At 39.1% G+C, this 21933-nt stretch overlaps 1 long non-coding RNA gene across 1 annotated transcript in view; it reads left to right on the plus strand.

Annotated features, from left to right (window-relative positions):
• The window catches only part of LOC147143785 (uncharacterized), a 30715-nt gene extending 16047 nt beyond the window's left edge, over positions 1–14668 (plus strand). The window contains exon 3 of the long non-coding RNA XR_015087977.1: positions 14011–14668. This is a non-coding gene — a long non-coding RNA (uncharacterized LOC147143785). The remainder of the gene's footprint in view (positions 1–14010) is intronic.
• The last annotated feature ends 7265 nt before the right edge of the window (positions 14669–21933 follow it).

Here is a 21933-nt window from a genome sequence, read left to right on the forward strand (position 1 = left end):
TAGTTTGTGTATGAGCATTGTTGTGTAATTGTGTACAAATATCTCTGTTGAAGCCTTGTGTGAATGCATTCTGGGCTTGGGGTGTCCCGGAATCGCCAGGCATCGCCATGCCAACATGCGCACACATGCGCCTATTCACGTACACACAAACACACAAGCAGACACCTGAAGCAAGCGGCTTTATGAGACAGGTAGTTTGCATCTTTCTTGTCATGACCGCAAGAGAAAAGAGCTGGTATCATAATGAGGCGCACGTCATTAAAAGGACGCTAATGGTTGATCTTTAACGCCAAGCCTGAGATGTCTCTGCAGGCATCTGCGCTCTGCCCTGATTGCTATCTCAGCTTCAGCTTCACTTAACTTCACATGAAATTGTCTTCACTTTTGTCGTCTTTCAGCTGGCCAGGGAGGAGTAGACAGCTCGCATATTAACCAAGGCGGGGGGATATGTTCTCCTTTCCTTCCTGCTGTGCCTTTATATGAGGTTTTATAGGCTAGTTTGTGATTGGCTCCCATATATTTTACATTGTAAGACCAACACAAGTGTGCACATAAAGCAACAGGAACATAAAAACTAAATATGCATCTAACTCATGCTCCAACTCTGGCTTAAGACAAACTTCTTTACTAAAGAGAACGTAATGTGAAATGAGCATACCGAGTAATGAGAGTTCTCATTTAAAAAGGACTTCATGCATAACTTACCCTTTGAAAGAGATGAGAATATTTACTCTGGGAAATTCTCCAGCAATCCAGGGCTGTAATTCAACTGCAAACAGAACAAAAGGAATTGTGAGTCACATTTCTTATCCCCGAGAACAGGAATGGAGGCTGAATGATGGCACATAATCCTTCCATAGACACCATTGTTTCACTCACACGTTTAGCCATGCTTCCATTATGACTTAGTGTTACTGTGAGGTTTTTGTTCGGGGTCGAAACACTGCCCTATTCAATATGGATCATTGCATGGAGTGGTTTTCTGCAGAAATATTTGAATTGTATATGTTGACCTGGTTCTAGCCTCGGAACAAGACATTTTAAAGTGTTCATTCATGACCCTGCCCTCTCTGCTTATGATTAGTTTCTGAATCAGTCAATATGGAAGGAAAAAAAGCATCCAAGGCTGCTGCTCCTTTTGCCAAAATACCCTTGAATAGGACAGTAGGTATAACAAACTACTTTATCACACAGCAGTGTTTGGATTAGTAATATCGGGGACCGCTGTGCACAAGTGACAAGTGGCCACCAACTGCCACACGAAAGTAGCTTTGGTATCGTGGTAATCTAGTGTCTTTGTGACGATTGTCTTCTTTTGAGTGTCATCGGCTGCCTGGTAGGCCGTCGTCACACAAAATAAACAAACATTTATTAGTCCCGCAATAAAATATTTGAGCTTATATTTTTAAGACACAGAAATGATAATATCGGTATTTATAGGATGCAAATGTTGATATACACTGTCAGAGAGGTATTGGTTTATATTTAATTAAGAATGGTTTGGACCTCTTCTTTAGTTTATGATAATGATACACAGTGGAATAGCAGTTTTGTGATTACTCTGTTCCAAAAAGTTGAATTAAAACCAAATTGTACAAAAAACAAACCGATACTTCCCATAGGAAATAATCTAAATCCAATGAATCCAATCCAGACACCCCAAAATATTAACAAGAGAATAACATATAATATAGAGAATAACTACAGCTTTACATACAAAAACAATGTGAAATAAATATCAATGACTAACGAAATGGATAAATTAACATTTAACATGACTTTTACCTTGAGTAAAGATGCTGATGATGTATACAACATAGAGGGACAGCGAGGGGAGACATTTTCTGAGGAATGAAATTTCTCATTTAAAGAAGACCATGCATAACTTACCCTTTGAAAAAGATGAGAAAATTTGCTCTAGGAGAAAATATCAAGAGTCTTTATTGAATGCTACAGTTTTTATTAAATGGCACTTGGAACTTTCTGTCATATTGTAAACAGTCAATTCAATGGGCAGCAATTCTTTACACAATGGCAGCTTTTATTAACAACTCCAGTCAATAGCAATCCTCTCAGTCTGCCCGGCAAAACAGTGTTCCAACACCATGCCCTAACCTGTTAAAAGTCAGGCTTCGAAAATTAAAGTATGCCAATGTAATAACAGTTTCACTTCACTTTATTTGGCTTGTTTGGCAGTACACTCAACCGATTTTGTGCTTGTTTTTTGAGTGCTACAATTAGATGGATGGATGTTAAAGAAGTTCAAGAAATTATGGTGAAAATTGTGTCAGTATAATTAATGCTTTTATTTTGAAGGTCTGACTTTTAAAAGAATGTGTTACGTGTGTCGCTTGAATGTTACAGAATAGACCAGGAGGGTTATGGCCTTGAGTTGCTAATGGAAATGAATGGACAAGTCACACATTACTTTTGTATGAAAACCGAGCGGCTGTACGATAACTGAGACAAAAATTAGACGAAAAAAAAATGTACAAAACTAAATTATATGAAAAACCGAGGTTCTACTGTAACTGTTGAGGATTTCTTTGCAATAACAACCAGCAGTACCAAAAGAAATCCTGGCATTACATTTGATCAGGATCTATCCTTTAATCACCAAATACAGTGCAACAAGTGTCAACAGTGTTTTTTTCATTTGCAAAATATCAAAAAACAATTGCCTGCCGCTTGCTGATGTTGAAAAAGTAGTTTGTTTTTTTTGTAACCTCAGGCTGGATTAATATTGCAACACTTTGCTAATAGGTTGCCCAAGCAGGTCTGTAAAGGCCTTGTCCAAAATGCATGAGTCCTAACCACAACCAGGAGAAGAGATCGTGTTTGTCCTGTACTAGTCCCGCTGCACTGGCTTCCAATAAAATGTTGAATATTAATTGAAAATCTTCTTCACATACAAAGCACGACATGGCCAGGCACCACCATGCCTAAAAGTGGAAATCAACACAAACATATTTTTTTCAAGAATATGTTCCCAGCAGGCCCACTAGTTGAAACATGGCATTCTGATTAATATTGCGTTTATGGAATACGAGTTAAGCAGCAAAATCCACCTGTTTTTAGCCATCTCAGGGGGCGGCCATTTGATCATTTCTGTCGACTGAAAATGACGTCACAACTACTCAAGGCTCAGGTAACGACCAATCACGGATCAGTTTCAGAAAACAGGTCAGCCGTGATTGGTCGTTCTCGGAGCCCTGAGTAGTTGTGATGTCATTTTCAGTGGACAGAAGTGACAAAATGGCGGCCCCCAGAGATGGCTAAAAGGGAGTGGATTAACTCTTATTCCACAAAGGTGGACCATTTATCAGAATGCCTTGTTTCAACTAGTGGGCTTGCATAGAATATATTCTTGAAAAAAATATGTTTGGTCTGACTTCCGCTTTAAAGAGCTTGTGGTGCTTCATCAACCAAGAAGAATGATGCACTCCCAGATCTTACAATTGTGGCGCTTCTAAAATTCCAAAGTAGAATGGGGCGAGGAAGATCTTCCAGTGGAACCCTCTTCCTCACTTGATTCAGTAGTAAACTTTTCATTTTTGATAAAGCCTTTAGTCAGTGATGACTCAGGCATTTTCCTTGCTAATCTCTTAGTTACATTGTGCTGCCATAGGCCTAGACTGGAAGCTGGTCGAAGTTCGTAGACGGAATGCAAATGGCAGCCCATTTAAAATGATAAGCGGACCGGCCTTTAGGTAATTACTATTTGTTCTGGCCGGACAAAAAGGCGGATGAACGGCCGACAGAAGGGTAGCCCGCAGCAGGCGGAAGGTGATAAACAGACTAGGAAAAATTTTAGTAAAATGCCCAGCTCTGCTATTACTTTTGTTAATATGGCTGTTGTTGTGCCCGTTGTCCTCTTATCCCTCCCTCAGTCACTTAACTCCTCTATGTGTACTGCTTTCTCAATCCATCCTCTCACTCTCTACTCGGTCTTTCCATCTCAGCCTAACTGGCCAAGACAGACAGTCGCCTAGCATGTTTTTTTTCCGAGGCTTCTTCCTTAGCAGTTTTTTCGTCGTGTTTGCTCGTGTGGGTTCAGTTGGTTTCTTACTCTGCAATCCATTTACCATTTACATATGCACAGTCATTGAAAAAATGTTAGACCACCTTTTTTTCTCCAATTTCTTGTTCATTTTAATGATGGTACAAGTGAAAGGTGTGTCTTGTGGCTAACAGACAGAAAATGAAACGTGGATTGCCTCCAAGCACAGTTTTTGGCATGCTGTAGCTAGTGATTTTGGTTATCAAGAAAACCTTGGAAAATGGCTGGGTATCAGCTCTTAGATTTAACTCTCATTAGCTATTTTTTGTTGTCATCATTATATTTGCCCAAGCGCGTCCTTTTAGTTGTACCGGGCACATACAACGAACAAGCATCTGGAGAAACAAGGGCGTTCTAATGTATAATGAGTGGTTCTAGACTTGCTCAATGTGTAAAGTTCCTTGAGATAACTCCTGTTGTGAATTTGCACTATATTGGCTTGACTAGCTAAGTGAGCTAACAAAACAAGATATTAGTATGATGCAATGCAGTACAATAACTGACAAATAGTTCCATAAAAATAAACAATACAGTTCATGTCTGGTATTGTGAATAACAATTAACTATTGTCATCTTTTGTAAAGGAAAATCTTTTGTCTACACCCTTAGTTACTTTGGAACTTTACCTCAAGATTAGTGTGACGTTTTGTCTAAAAGTATCTTTTTTCCTCCCCCAAAAAAGCTCTTACTCTTCTTGTTTTTGTCAGGGCTCAAGAACATTGCTCTCAGTGATCTTTTAGCTCTCAGTGCGCTGCTAGATTAATCAAAAAAGGTAAAATATAGATGAGACTTAATGAGAGTAAATCAAGTGTCAATCCATGTTAACTGTGCACAAATAATTTGTACCCCCTCATTTTGACATCTAACGACTCAAGCCCGGGCCACGTTGCGACTTCATGCTGTTACAACACATCAGGATTCGACTCTGAGGCGCTTTCATGTGGGGCACAGTGATGCAGACATAAGGAAACACCCACACATGAGATGAAATTGCCTATGACTTTGCGTAAAAATGCATGGAGGCCAAGAGAGGAAGAAAAGGATGAGGGACGGAGGAATGCACAAGAAAAACAGGCGATACAGAGTGATGTATGGAAGAACACTGCCGGAAGGAGGCGGTTTTTATGTTTGTTGAGCAGTCAAACATTCTCTCCATGTAATTATCAAGCATGTCCTGCAGCAACATACTGGCTTGGTTAACTGGCCAAGATAGCACTCAGTATGTAATACACTGACAGGGCAATGATTCAGTGCTACAATGGCGTCTTGCTAATTCTCTCTCTAGAAGGGAAAACATCCTCTTTGCTGGAAGTCGTCTTTATGCCTGCTGTACATTCATATCAATTTCAACTGTCAGTCATTACAGTCGTGTGGCATTTTCCATCTGACTTTTCTGTGTGTCTCATATTAAAGCTGGAGCATCAACTCCCCGCTCTCATTAGACAATTTGTTCTGATACACTTTCCTGAACTCGCCTGACACACCTATCAGCCAAATGAAGACAGACGCACCCTGGGAAAGGCTCAATAATTGGCTTTCTTACCTTGTGAGTGAACACTTTTTTTTTTTTTATTTGAATAAACTATTCCATGCATTGCATTGTGTTAGTAGATTGGTACATTTTTCTTTGATAATCAGGTGCCTGAGAATCCTGGTTTATGCTCATAATAGGCATTTTAGCCGTTTGTAATGTTCAAATAATTCAAGATAATTGGAAAATAGGTGCTGCACATGCTAATTAAATTACAACATAGGCAAAAAAGCTTCTGTATTACTGCAGTAATAACCTGAAGTGACAAACTGAAGAGAAACAAAGTATAGATACTATAGTAGAGATGGACGATAATAATTTTGTAGATGTAGAATTCAGTGTTTGATAAATATTTTTGAAGCAAAAAGGAGTGCACTAGTTGGATGAAATAAGCAGAAAGTTTAGCTACATCCACGTAGGACTCCACTAAGACATAAAAACAGGAGTTCAGAACATTCTCAAAAATGAGCAATTATGGATTAATTTTTCATACATTTTCCCCCATATTTGCAGTAGTCAAATTGTCACCACTACTCTGCAGACTTTGTTGTGCTTTCAGCTTGTTTGTGCCCTGTAGTGCTGTGTAGAATGAAGGGTTGAGTGCTTTCTCTGGCAATTGAGTAAGCTGAGTAGCTCCACCTAAGCCCCTTGTCTTCTAACAGTAGCGTGTGCAAAGGGAAGTGCATGTTATTGTGGCTTCGCGACTGGCATGCCTTTAATAATGCAGCGATTGCCATATGTAAATGATTTTTGTGAAGCCGGTCGTCACGACGGGGGAAGCAATTTGAAAGATGAAGCCGCTACAGGCGTTTTAAGATAAACAACAAATTTGGTGCAAGAACAATATGCAGGGGTGCTAAAATATTCAGCATAGCCTGCAAACACTCTTCTCCTTGGGCTACTGTGCTCTAAAAAATGCACCAACTGGTGACAATGGCATATGTGAACCTCACATATTATGTATTTGCATGAGGTACTATTGTTTTCCCATTTGCTAATGTAAAAATAGACTTTCCAAGAAGTGGATCAATCGCAAGAACACACACATTTAAAGGGCAACTGGGGAGAATTTGAAAAATATAAATGTTGATAGTGTGCTGTACTGGGCTTTGTAATGAACCACAATTGCGAGTTGCTTTGATTTGACGCAAATCGCCACCGTCAGCACTATCGGCCCCATTCCAATGTGGTTAGAGCCACTGGAAATGAGTTCCAAGCGTACGTTCCACTAGTTCTTTAAAAATGCATAGGATTAAGGAAGAATTGTTTTGCCCTGCATCAATCAAGCTCGATCGAGTGAGTAAACGGACAGAAGGGACAAGAAAATTGGAGCTAGATGGTACATAGATGCTACATTAGCAATTCTAGATCCTCGCACTTATTGACCTTCTTAAAAAAGTAAAACCACTCTCAAGTCTGCATGGGGGTGTGGATATTGGATTGGTGGTCCTCTGTGGGTGGCAAATCTCATATTTGCTATCAGAAATGTTTATCAAATTGAGGGCAGTGGATTCAAATGTACTGCAGACCATCTACTGTAAATGCATTGGCAATTATGCATTAAGGGCAACTGTGTTAGTGCCCCATCAGATTCAGCATATGGATTTGTGTTGAAAAATAAGCCCCAAACCTACTTTTGTTCCAACATTTATTCAATGTATTATACAGAGTAGTAATTCATTCATCCATCCATTTTTTTTTAACCACACCAGTCAAACACTGGGCACATATGATGCTGTAGAGACAGCCAACCACTCACACTCCCATTACCACTGCAGCATGATTGATTCAATTGTAGTTTAATTTTTATAACTTGTCTTAATCTTTATGGTGCTTTCCCTGTCCTTTCTCTGATGTCTGAGACAGCAAAGTCTGTCTTCCACAAAGACACAGTACAAAGTTGTGGATGGCACATTAAACAATAATCAGTCAGTCATCTTTTACTTCAGTCAGCAGTTACATCATCAAAAAACACATTTACGCCGCTGTTGTGTATATTAAAATGTAGAGTAATGTACAATGTTTACATCCATGCTCTTCTAGCAATGGCGTCAGCAGTTATTTGCGGGTGTTGAAAAGAAAATAGTAGTCTAGCTGCAGTTATACTCACCTTCATACATTGTTAGTGTCCACAAAATCACACAAAAACCCGCACGCTGCACAGACTCATCTTATTGAAATCATATGATTTCAGCGACAGCAACTTTATCACGTCATCAAAGAAAGGCAACTGCTGTTGTGTTACCATCTCAGACGCGACATCATTGTGGCAATACAGCTAACAGTACGCACACATCAAAATAATGACACAAAAGAAAGAGGATTCTATCGTGCAAGAGACATTTTTGTATTGTACTGCAAAACAGGTACGGTATATATCATAATTTCGCACAGCACTATCAGTGCCCATGATTCATTAGGAGCCATACATGCCCATGCCGCAGCACTGCCTCAGTCATGTTTAAGACATGATGTGACATGTTTTGGGTCATGAGCTGCTTCTTTTATTCTTCATACTTTGTCTTCCCATAATTTGTTGGCCTTGCTTTATTATGTCAAAATAATATTGTTAGAGAATATGGGAGATTTTTTTTAAATGTAGTCGGGCAGATATTTTTTTTCTTTTCTGTAATGCAAACCTTTTTGTGTACTATCATGATAGTGTCATGTAGATTCTAACAATGATACACTCAACTTGATAACTTTTCCAGATTATTATTGACTGTGTTGTTGTTTACTTCAGCAAGGACATTTTTGTGCAGCCATTCGCTTTTGTTGTCTTCCATGTAAAGCACCCTTTTTTTTAAGGCAAAACAATTGAATACTGTTTTCTGTAATTGGAGTCAAGTCACTTAACCCCATAGAGGTTAATGAAGAAAAAAACCCAGTTTTTTTATCAGCACTTTTGAACTTATTTGATTCCCCTGAAACATTTAGGAAGGGCGAGACAAGGGCTACAGAAGAACCAATTAAATTTCAAACTAGGGTATTTTCCATCATTTTTCTTAACTCAGTAAGTAATTAAAAACGTGTCTGTTGCTGATCAAAAAGTAGAAATGTTTTGCCTTGGTGGAGGTCTGCATTCTATTGAATATCATCCATCCAATTTCTACCACTTATCCTGTTCAGGGTCTCAGGTGAGCTGGTTTATTCTAGCTGCCACTGAGTGAGTGGCAGGGTACACCTGGATTAGTTTATTGGACTATATGCCTACTGGGAGCACGGATAAGTCCGGCACAGCAGGTAGACAGCTGGTAGATTTTTGTGGAGTTGATCTGGGCACAAAAAGACAGACGCTGAAGCTCCGCAGACATGTCCGTCTATGTCATCCTATTTCACTCATAAATAAGACAAAACCGTGCATAAAACCCACTGAATCATTGCAGAAATCAATTCATTGAACGCATTATTATTATTACTACAGAGAGATATGTGTGGGGGATAGATAAATGAAGTCCGTGAACATATTTAAGTCGCCAGCTCATTCTGGATTTAACCAGTGTAGCCTACCCATTTAGGTTGTCTGTTGCCTTACCAGCCACTGGTCATGCATGGATTGCTGTGTCCTTTTCAGCGCAATGATGTCTTAATTTGAGACGTATTGAAAGGGAATGAAAGGATCTGGTTTGATGGGCGGTGAAGCAAGTTGGCAGCGTCCACACTCACAATAATGCAAACACCCCTTTTTTTTAGATTAACTCTCCTAACGCGTCTGTGAAATTATAAACACCCGGTCTAAACAGCATACTCGCATAGTCACTCCAAGCGCAGAACTAGATTTGTGCTAGTCACAAAAATAGAGCCCATAGTGTCAATTTAGAGTCTTCAGTTAACTTAACATGCATGTTTTGGAACATAGGCGGAAACCAGGGCACCCCACAGAACATGCTGAGAACATGCCAACTTCATATAGCCGCAATTCAAATGCAAAATCTGTGCTTGGATGCCATACATATACATGTACAAATATTACCATAGTTAAAAGCCGTCAATATTAAATACACATTCATTATAATTATACGCTTTATTTAAAGGTGATGAATCTAGAATAGACTTACTCTGAAAGTTTACACGAGCACTGAAGTCTAAGCAAACCTTCAAATAAATGTTCTGCCCAGTTATGCGTCTGTTCTCTGTCAAAGAGATACACCAAGCTAACAAACAAACCCTTTCAATTTCATTTTCATTCACACGTTTTTATACAGCTGGCTGTCACTTCTGCAGCTGCAGAATATAATTACAACATTCTGAAATAAAGTTAAACTGAAAGTGTCACAATGTAAGATAAAATCCAATAGAACACTGAATAATGAATAATGTGGCATACATTTTGGACAATGAAATAATATAAATGCTTGAGTCAGTGGAAAGATTGCAATCGAGTTCACTGGGAGCAATCATATGGTCACATTCTCACACCTGGTATTGAAAATATAATTTATATTAATAACATATCTCTGTGTATTAAATCACATTACATTATGTAACAGAAAAATTGCTGTTCGTTATAATATAACTTCTAATAATTTCAGTGTGTTCCTGGGCAATCAATAGCAATTTATATCTATCTGTCTGTCTCTCTCTCTATCTATATTATAGCTGTTGTACATAAGCAGCAAACAGTGACGGACGGGGAAAAAATATTCAGACAGATTCTTGAGCTTAATTATGTACAAGCACATTTTGTTGTTTTTTGTGGATGCAATGGCATTGGTGTTACATGGTGGTGACGTTTTTTGAGAACAAAGATAGAAGACATGGGGGAGGCTGCAGGAGGAAAGATGACGCCCCAAGTAACCAAATTCAATTTCCTTCCAACTGTGAGCATAATGTTACACTCATAGCATGAATTGAATCGCACACTGTTTGACAAGATAATGCAAATGAGAATTCAGAAAAACAATAATGTGTTTGCCTAATTTCTGATCTCTTGGTCTTCGTGTCATCCTTGAAACTGCAAATTCTGTCAACATATGTCTGAATAAAAAGGAGTGTTTTGCTGTTTTACATCTTACAACAAACAATGGTCAACTTTGTGTGACAAATAGGACTGCTAAAAAATGGACTCTTGAGGCGGGATGCAAATAGCTTTAAGCCTTCATCATTAAATTTAAAACAGTTCTTAATGTTTTCATGTCTCAATATTAGGAATGGTTAACATTTTTTTTTATTACATTCAAATGATACTTGATATAATTTGCGTTTATGGTAAAACAGGGTTGCCCAGCTTCCTCCGGCATTCCAAAAACATGTATGTTGGGTTCACTGAAAACTCAAAATTGCCCATAGGTCTGATGGTTGTTTGTCTTTATCTGATTAACTGGTGACCAGTCTTGAGGCTACCCTACCCTACCTCTTGCCCAGTCAAATCCGTAAGGCTCCAGATCACCAATGTTCCTGATGGGGACAAGCGTGAAAGAAATTGCATGTTTGGAAGTTTTGTTTTGTATCCAAAAACTATTTGTAACTCACAACGCATTGGCTTCATAGACAACAAAGTGCAACTGCCTCAGCATTGGATGTAAATTGTTGGCAGAATCCCTGGAATGTCACAGAATTTTTTTCAAAGTACACATATCAGTATTTGTATGTTATTTTGTCTTCCACAGAACTGTGAAAAGGTTTTAAGACACCTTTAACTTTGTTGCTTGAAAAATGGAACAATGGAATCGTCCATTTTCTAGAATCATGACTCCAGCCTTCTGTTAGTCAACCTCCATGATCCAGCAAGTAGCCGCCTGCTAACCAAACAGATGGACATCCAAACATAAACACCACACTTGTCATAAATGCTGAACAATTAACATGCATTTTTTACAGTCAGCGCATTGCAAGTTTAAGAGGGTTTCCGCCCAGCAAAAACTGGTTGAAAATACTTACTTGTGTCCGTTCAAAAAACGTCCGAACTGGGTTGAAAAATGAAAGGTGAAAAAAAGTAGTTTTTATGTCGTTGAAAAGACGTCTTTAAAAAGACATCCATTTACAGTCTAAATTTGGTTGAAAAGTGAAAGGTGAAAATATGTAATTTTCAAGTTGTTGAAAGAAAGAAAAGAACTGTAGAAGTAAGTATTACGTTTTTGGTATTGTCATGTTGTTGAGTTTTGTGTTAAAGTAATGCTAGTGTGAACTTTTGAATGCATTCGTCAACGTCGGGGGTACGTCGATCGATTTACTCTGTGTCTGTTGACAGTGTAAATCGATCGGCGTCGAGCAGACAGTGTTTGTGAACAACATGCAGCATTATAAGCAATCCAATACAACTTTATTTATATAGCGCATTTCACAACAGCACTTTACATATAAAAAAAAACAATAATACAACAACAAAGACGGCTAAACACAACCCAAATTTAAATGACTATTTTTAAACGACTATTGACAAAACAATAGTCAATTTTTAATTACTATTTTTGGACTAAAGTTGGACCACAATGAAGGGGATGAACAAAATCCAATTATCAGCAACTATTTTTGGACTAAATTTGCACCACATTGGATGGGCTGAACACAACGCAGTTTTCAACGACTATTTTTGGACTAAATTTGTACCACATTGGATGGGCTAAAACAATAGCCAATTTTCAATGACTATTTTTGGACTAAATTTGGACCACATTGGACGGGCTAAACACAACCCAAATTTAAACCACTATTTTTGGGCTGAATTTGGACTATGTTGGAGGGGCTATAACACGACCCAGTTTTCAACGACTATTTTTGGACTAAATTTGGACACATTTGGGTGACCCAAACACAGTACAATTTTCAACGACTATTTCTGGGCTAAATCAAGTCGAAGACGGACCGGCCAGATTTAGCCCAAAATCCAACATCCAGAAGACGTATGGTGTTGGGTGGGTTAGCACTGAGCTCAGACTATGAGTATTTTCTAATTTAAACTTTTTTTTTAAGTTTCCATGTTGGAGGTTTGTTGGAATATGACAAGTATTACTGTATTTACCATCTAAAACGAATACAAGAAAACAATTCATCATTAATTTGCTTGTATGGCCATTAAAGTTGATGAGCTTCAGCATCGTGGTTATGTTTCCAGGGAGTTGTACCCCTGCAGGATTTAAAATGTTTCCTTTCATCTACTTTTGTTCTTTCATTCATTTCATTTTTTCATGCTCACATATTCAGTTTCAATGTTTCTGAGTATCTCCTTAACAAGCATAAAAGCAATGTAAAATTCCTTGGCTGGAGAAGCACATGTGAATGTCCAATGGCAGATATATGGGATGAGAGCTTTTCAAGACACAGAGGTTGATGTGATGAAAACACCCAATTCAAAATCTGAGCATCAGATGAGCTTTTAGGGTAAATGATAATGTGTTTTCCCTGTTCACGATACAAGGAAATATCAGCCTCGCTGGTTAAAAAAGCTCTCACTTTTATAGGCTGCTGCCTTTCACATTGACTTACCAGACAAATAATTCAATAGTTGTTTTCCCTTATTTTCTTTCTCTTTAACTTTGCAGCACATTTTTACGCTTTGTTCTGTCTTTCCTTTGTCTATTCCATCAGTTTTTTGCCACCATTCCATCCCTGACGCCATGCTCAGCCAATCCCATTTGAAAAATTCTACCATCCTGCTGCTTTCCACAGTCATCAACTGCATCAATTTGCCTTCCTGTACTTACCTGCCAGTCCTTGGTGTCGATAAAATTGTTTTGTAAACCTCTTATTTTTTAACTGTGTCTGCATTTTGGAATCAATTTAGCTTTTGAAATGCCACATGTGTAACAGTACAAACTGGCCGATTGAATATGGATTCTGCAGACCCATTGCAGGTCAGGTTCATAAAAGTCTATACGCGGAGTGGAGCGGTAACTTTTCACCACCCGGTGGGGGTGCAGGGTTGGAATTGTAATGCTACAACAATAAACGAGAATCCACAGTCGTTGTTTTTTGTTGTTTTGTTGTTTTACCAATATTGTATTACTTTTTAGTCTTAGCAATGCAGTTAGCCACCCACGTGTACCTCTCTCAAGACACTTACTTTTGTTGACGAATCAGTTTTGAAGGCTTCATTGATTCAGAGAGGGCTTTGTTTGTTTGTGGGAATCACCTGTCGCCGTACATCCATATTTCAAGTAGGTCTTTCTGATGTTGTCTGTAAAATGCACCTTTCTTTTTCTTCTTGGGAATAGGCTCTTGTGTTGAATTCTCACTGGGTCTTTTACCCATTGCAAAGAAACTTTCCAAATACATCACTCTATTTTACTCGTTTTGCTACCTTGTGGATTTAATATTAGCGTTACGCGACCGAGACAACTTGACATGCGTCAAGAGTCAGTCATAGACGGAAGTAACGGAGAGAATCTGGTCACTTTTCAAAATAAAATATTTTTCAGAATCGGGTAATAAATAAACAGGACGTACTGTAAGTTTTTTTTTGTTTGTTTCATCTGTGCAGCCTGCCGCGGCCCAGTCCAAAGTGGCCCAGGACCTGGTACCGGTCCGCGCCCCGGTGCTTGGGGACCCCTGTCCTAGGAGACATATAGGGACAACTCAAGTACAATCTCCCACAGAATGCTTCCAGTGTCCAACTACACATGTGCTCCGCACAACCCAGTACTTGGGACACGCTAAACCCAAAGTATGACTGTTTGGCAGTTTTTGTCTGCCGTTTAGTTCCTAATCTTGTATAAACTTCCAGAAGAACTATCACAGCTCTGAACCCTCTGGCTCCACCTTATTGCTCGGGAGTCCTGACTGAATATCGTTGTCTCCTGGAAATATTCAGCAAGGAGAAGGCATAGATGTTACCGCCTCACCAGCCATACGGCCGTGACAGAGATCCGTTTCCTGTTGTCCTGCTTCCATCTAGCCGTGTTCATCAATTTTCATTGCACGAGTGGGGAGGCATGGAACAATATATCAATGAATATCATTTGCCTCTGGTATAATTTTCCCGTCATCTTCACCGTCAGTAGCCAATTTCTTCTTCTTGGCCAAGAGGAATAGCCCTTTATGGCCCTGTATTGATGACTGGAGCCTCACTAAAAACACTGGAGAGAACAAATATCCTTTGCCATTAATCAACTCCGCGTCTCTTCAAGGAGCTTTATCTTCTCAAAATTGGATCTCAGGAATGTCTACTAAGAGCAGGTGGGATGTTTTCTTTTCCCGTTTTGATTTCACTATAACCTATCCAGTATAATATCTATAAAAAACACAAAGTGGAATGTGTTCTCCTGGAAGTTGAAGGGGTCTGGCAGAGTCTGACTCCATCATAATAGCCAGGTGGAAACCATGCCGACTTGGTAAAAGAGAGGAAATTCATCAATGAGGGTTAATCGTCAACCTTGTCCAACTAACTGTCCACTTGACCATCTGTTTGTGCCCAGCAACATCCGTTGTTTCCATCCATTGTGACCATCCCTTGTTTTGCACTTGAACCACACCTCCCAATTCACCTAATATCCAATGGCCTTCTGCATAATCTTCTTTCTTAAGCAATGCTTCTCTGGCCAACTCTTGAGGCAGATGCAAAGGAGTATATGGGAGCCTGTGCACCAGGACTGGTCGAAAGCCAATCACGTGACACATATAGGCAAGCAACAATTCATAATGACAAAAAAAAGGCTTTATGTTCTTAATGGTGGCAGCTGTTGAAAATGATCATAAAAGTCAACATTTGAATTGCCATTATGTCCCCAAACACACTCTTCAGTCACTTCTCTCCTCAATACTTGTTATGGTATTTACATATACAGTGAACTCCTACATATTCGTGATTGGGCATCAGCGAGTTCGCCTATTCACAGATTTCTTTTAAACCTCTCCTTTGTTCTTCATGGAAAAACACATATTTTGTGATTTTCTACAATTTGGCCGCAAAAAAAGTCAACATTCTTTTTCCAACACTGCACTGTCATATGTTTAAGTGCAAGCACCGAACGCTAGACACCAAAAGTTGGTGTGAGGAGGACGTTGTAAGCTACTTCGCCACACAGGGTACTATTACAAGACTAAAGAGCACACTCTGCTGTAAGGTGTTTACTGTACTGCATTTTTAAGGGTACTGTCCTATATTATTAATCTGTTAATCCAGGCTATCACTTTTAGTGGATCGTCAATTATTCTTGGAAACGTTCTTTTCGTATTCAGATTCAAATAGCCATATCTGTGCAAATAGGTGGGGTCCAGTGTAGTTGTAGAAGTCCTCTATGTTAAGCACACATGCACTCAACCACTGATTGCTTGGTGCTCACTTGCACTCCCCACCTTTCAATTTGTCATTTGACTTTTATGCAATTTGTCACAAAGCTTGCTTGCATATTTCTTTTGAAATACCTACTAATACGAGAAGTCCAATTTTGTTTATACTGTTGCTGTAATTGTATAGCATGTGACAAATTCTGCAGGGTGTGTTTATCGGTAGCCTACTAATTGGACGAAAAGTTCTGTGTGTCTGCGTGTGTACGTGTGTGTCTTTAAACATTAACATGCTCGAAAGAATGAATGATTGACCAGTGGCTAGAAACAACTGCCCATCTGTGGCAAAGAAAATTCTTCCAGTTTTAGTGTGCTGCTAAACTGAACCTCAATTAGTTGCGGTGTGAATGTACTTTTCATTGTGTTGACAGCTGCACAGCCCAGCCCTGTTCAGAGTGTCGGTAACAAAAGCAAAATAAATGAATAACCACAGAAACAACACTCATCTTCATGACACTTAGTGTCTGCTTTCACACCCCACATGGCAGACAAAGCTTGCATGAACCATGTCAACATAACCTGACCACTCCCCTTCTGTCAATCTTATTTAGGTAATCCAATTTAGAATTACGGGAGCCTAGATCTGTTACTTCTACCAAGGTCAGTTATACCGGTACAGTATGATCATTGTTTCTTAAATTAAATTAAAAACGTTTACCATTATACACAAAATCTAAGTGGTGTCATAGGGTTGCAAATGTAGACAACTTTCCATTGGGATAATGACTGTAAATTGATAGGAATGAAGGGAACAAATAAAAATGTGGGAAAAGGCCAGTTGGTTCATAACTTGAATGTTTATTAAACATAATAAAAGGCATGAGCTTTTATGTAAATGTAACTGAATTTCTATCCCGCACTGGGCTTCCATAGTCCCATACACACAGCACACTGCTTACTGCATGGTATAGGAAACATGTTTAATTTATTCAAACATCAAGCTGCCTAATTTGGCCGGAACTTACAATCACACTCCATTGGAACGCAATAGGAAAATATCATTGACAAGCTGCACAATGTTCAGCATGGAATTATAAGAGAAGATTCTTCCAGAGTGGCCGTTTTAGTGTATGCCAGCATCTTTAAATTCGGAAGCATCCAACGAGATTTTACACATTTTATCAAGGGAAAAGCAATAAAGCCCAACGGGGACCATCAGAGGCGACAACGTTCAGTCCAGGCTTTCATTTGGATCTATGCAAAAAAAACATGGTGCTTTGAATGCAATATTGTTCCTCCCTCTCACACTATCATACGCTGAGATAAACCCCACCCCCTGCTGCGTTTAGATTAACTTCATATTCCCACTTCTACAGCTGAAGCAAGCCACTTTTATCATCCCACCCGGCATGTTGTTAACTCCTTCAGCTGATAAATGTGACTCGCAGCTTCCAGTCTTACTAATTCTGCCGTGCTTCAAAAGCGGCACCATGTGAATAAATTAGAATTGGTATCGCAAAGCAGCACAGAGGAAGAGAAACTGAAGAGTGGAGCTTTGTGAAATAGACTTCGATCACTCGCTATCCCATCTTGGTTTTGCTCTGTTGTGTACTTCAAAAAAGATTTCAGCTTTCCAAAGATGTCTATTATTCTGCTTGTTTGGTTCTCTTGAATATCTGATGTAAAAAGCAGCTTTTCAAACACGCCTCTTGTCCTGAAGACATACTAAAATAAAGAAAGTACTAAGAATGCAGCAAGGAATCATCATTTTCTATTGAAGCAGGCTAATTATTGCCTTAGAATTGCCCAAGCAAAGACATTAAATGTAAAAACCCTTCCCAAATGTTTGGGCGTTCTGAGAATAGTCACTGGCTACGATTACTGTATTTTTCAGGCCACAAGGCACACTTCAAATTCTTGAATTTTCTCAGAAAAAAATAAAATATCGACAGTGCGCCTTGTAATCTGGTGTGCCTTATGTATGGATGTTGGTTTTTCAGTTCGACATCTTTAATTCAAATTGCTTTCTATTACATTTGTATTCTCATTCTCATCTGCATCTACCTGTTAGCACTCATCCATGTTTTTGTCATACTCGAACTAGAACTATTTCCTACTTTTGTGTATATGAATCATGGAAAATGTAGTCCTACTAGCCTAATTCTGCAGTCAGACCTAATGCGAGCTAAGTGTTTCTGGCAGCGCGTTTCCAGTGTTTCAATGTGGGACTGTAAATAACACAGCTGCTGGGACCGAGCAAAATGGTTGGATAATGGGGAGTGGATTGACTTGTTTACAGCTGTTGAACTGTCAACCAAGATAGCATTTATCATTAGCCAAGGTCATAACACAACCACAGGTCACCAGATTGACTAACGATTTTCTGTCATTGGATCACCTCTTCTCCTCTCATGCAGTTGCACAGCAAACAAAAGCATGTAGCAATTATAAGAAACTATTTAACATGCAATGTTTCGCAAAGATAATGCGCGTTATAACCTGGTTTGCCTTCTGTGAAAATGTATTGAAATAGACCCCTTCATTGATATTTCTGTTAATACGGTGCGCCGAGTCGTCCAAAAAATATTGTATTGTACTTTATGTTTCATTTATTTTATTCCAGCAGTATCTGCATTGTCATTTGCGATTGTGTTTAGTTTTTTTTTAATACAACAGGATATTTTGTTTAATTTTACAACCCTATTTATCTGTTCACTGGATTGGTTGGCAGTCCTTGTAATTCACAAGGACTGCAGCCCCCCGAAAAAAAACTAAAAAATATTTAATTTTATTGCTGCAGGATAATTCATTTTATTTCCTTATCCATAAATTCTGCATTAGAGCCAGTGTCTTCTTCAAAAAATAGATTAAAATAAAAATGGGATTTGACAGTTTCAAAAGGATTAGCTAATATGTAAAAATATAATAAAACATTTTCTGTTACCATTGTTCTTATTCTGTGACTTTCTCAAATTAATATAGTGCCAGAAAACATTAGGACTCTTTCATCTCATCGTCATCCTCCTGCCTATTTATCACTTGAAGGCCAGCAATGATTTTCTCCTATTAAATCTTAACTCACAAACTATAAGAGGCTTATGTATTAAACTGCAGCGCTTCCCGAGGTGAAGGAAGAAAGGTTTATGCCCTGTCGTTTTTTTAAACGGACAAAGTCATCTGTCACTGATAATTAGACCTCAGAGAGTCATAGAAAGACTTGCAAAAGAAATGGTGGAGCAGATCATGTGGAAAGTGTTTGTGACATCAGTGTGTGCATGCGTGGGTGTGTGTGTGTATGTGCGCGCACACGAGAGACAGACCAACCGACCAGACACAAAATAGAAAAAAAAAAAAGTAATTATCCACTATGAATCTTCATTTTCCTCCTGACAGCATTCTCCTTATCTTCCACACTGATGAATTTCCCTCTAATAAAACAATTACATTAACACGAGGACAAAGCAATGGATTCAAAGACATTACTTGTGTTTGGCACTAGCATTTGTCTGCAGTTTCAATATTGTTCTAATAGATAAATCTTTAATTATGTACTTAATGCCCCAATACAAATAATAATGATTTGTTTGCTTCCTGTCACTTTTGAGCTACTAGTGTAGATACAAATTAACAATTACTTTGTAAGGTAGTTGCAATAGCTTCTTACAGCTGAGAAAATATGCCTTGCCACACTCTGTCCCACACATCCGAAGTCAACTGAAGTGGACTGTCGCAAAAATATACAATTGGTGACTCATTGCCCCACACGAAGCGATGGCGCATCGCACATCAACCAAGGTGCTGCAACGGAAAAACTGTCACTGAATTTGGGTTTTGAGGCCATACACTGTGCTGTACTGTATTTTATTTCTTTTTTGGTTTACTGAACCACAAAGGAAGAAGTGGATGGCCAGAAAGAAAAGGAAATGTGTAAGAGCTGGGGTGTTTAAGGCGGAGTTGGGACTGCATCAGGGTTCAGCCCTAAGCCCCCTTATGTTTGTAACAGTGATGGATAGGCTGACAGACTGGAATTTCTATGGGCCATGATGACATTGTGATCTGAAGTGAAAGCAGGGAATAGGTGGGAGAACATTTAGAAAGGTGGAGGCATGCGCTGGAAAAGAGATAAATGAAGATTAGCAGAAGTAAGATTGGATACTTGTGAATGAGAGGGGTGGAAAGGGAAGAGTGAGGCAACAGGAAAGAGAGGTAGTGAGGGCAAAATAAATTGAGTGGGGGAAAATAAATGGTGAGTGTGGTAAGGAGGTAAAGAAAGTGATCTAATCAGGTTGGAACTAGTGCAAGAAAGTGTCAGGCATGTTATGTGGTAAAAAGAGTCTCTGCTAGGGCGAAGTGTTAGATTTCTAAGACTGTGGTGAGGCCAGCCATGATGTACGGCTTTTTAGAGAAAGTGGAACTAAGGGCATAACAGGATGCAGAGGTGGACGTGGCGGAAATGAAGATGTTGTGGTTCACTTTAAGAGCGACCAGGTTGGAAAGGTTCATCAGAGTTCATCAGAGGGACAGCGAAGGTTCGATATTATGTTGGACATACAGTAAAGTACAGTAAGTCCACAGTCACTCACCTGATTAAGGTTCACCTCTGGAGCCCCACTTCACTAGGAAAAAGGTCCAAAATCTTTTGAAACAAAAACACTAAGCTAAAAATGAAAACACTTGAAGAATGTTTTCCAGATACATAATCCTTTTTGTCAGTATTCCATCGTATCAGATGCAATGACAGACAGAAAAACTGTGTTTTTTTGTTGTTAAAAATGTCTCCCTCTCCCTTGATTGCAATGAGCACAAACATTTATAATTCACCATCCAACCTTAACACTAATGTCAAAGTATCACGTGGATTGTCAATTTCCAGACTTTTAATTATTTTGCCAATATGGCCTTATGAAAAGTTAGATAATGTTAAAAAAAAGAAGCAGTGGTGCTATTTTTGCCTGATATCTGGTTACCATTTGTCATTATTATTTTCCTGCATGTGTTTTGAGACTCATTACTGGTCCACAGCCTCATTGTTGGGAACTTATACTACAAAACACAATGTTACATTAAGAATAGAATTAAAACTGTTGCACATCGATGCATGCACCTGTTCATTTAAACTCAACTAGGGGCAACTAAACAGTCACCAGATAAGCAGATCCAAACTTACTTATTTTGACCAATTAGGTAGAAATTAATGTTTGCCATCACTCTTCCCGAACTAGTCTCTAGCGTCCACAGCCTCCTAATGGCTACAGTTTCAGGCTTCTTCACACCGGATGACACTGGATGTGATACAAGACTTCTGCTGCATTTTTGGACAGGTCCTATTTGTCTTGAAAAGGGCATCACAAACTGCCCAACCAATGATACATCCACGCTCATTTTCCCTCCTTGATGTCCATTGTCCAGCTGAAAATGACATGCACACAATTGTTGTTTGGTCCAAAAATGCAAAAGAAGAATTCATCACTTCAAGCCTTATTTGCTAGCAGGAGACCTTTTATGACCCTGACACAGACACTGTAATGTTGTAAAAGCAATAACACAATCTAGCAATTAAATTGCATATGACTTATAAGGTTTGCTGATCATTGATTTTTCTGTTGATATGGACAGAAGAAACATTTCGGACAATTGTGTAAAATAACACATTTTAATGCTTAATGGAGGGTGAGTAATTACAGCATGGTCGCATCTCACACAACATTGGTTTTATCTGAGGGTGCTAAATGGACAACCGAGTATAATTAAAGTTTAAAGAGGCCAATGAGAGGAAGACCTATACACTGATGGTATCAGCATGAGGCCAGCAGTTTGCTAACTTCCTCATAACGGTACCAAAACGTTGGTGTACAAACTGTTGGAAGCGCAATGGGAGATGATGAAAATGAAATTTTCATCTTCTGTCCCTACACACATCACTCTAAGTGCCCTCTGGCACATTGATTCAGAGATGAAGAAGAGCCTCAGCCTCAGCGTGATTTTAAACGCGATGACACAGGACTCTGTGTCTGATTCTTTGGACAGGTGCATGCTGGGTGATTTATGTGGCTTCCTTATGCAGGTCCCCGGGAGCAAATATTGACTGTTTATTTCTCCAAGCTCGAGGCAACGGGGGATGCAGCAATTCCTTTATTTTTGGAGCTGAGATAAATTGATCCCTCCAAGATGCAAACAA

The sequence above is a fragment of the Filicampus tigris genome, chromosome 8 (assembly GCF_054856515.1).
Source record: "Filicampus tigris isolate MCC_2025a chromosome 8, RoL_Ftig_1.0, whole genome shotgun sequence".
Classification (NCBI taxonomy): Eukaryota; Metazoa; Chordata; class Actinopteri; order Syngnathiformes; family Syngnathidae; genus Filicampus; species Filicampus tigris.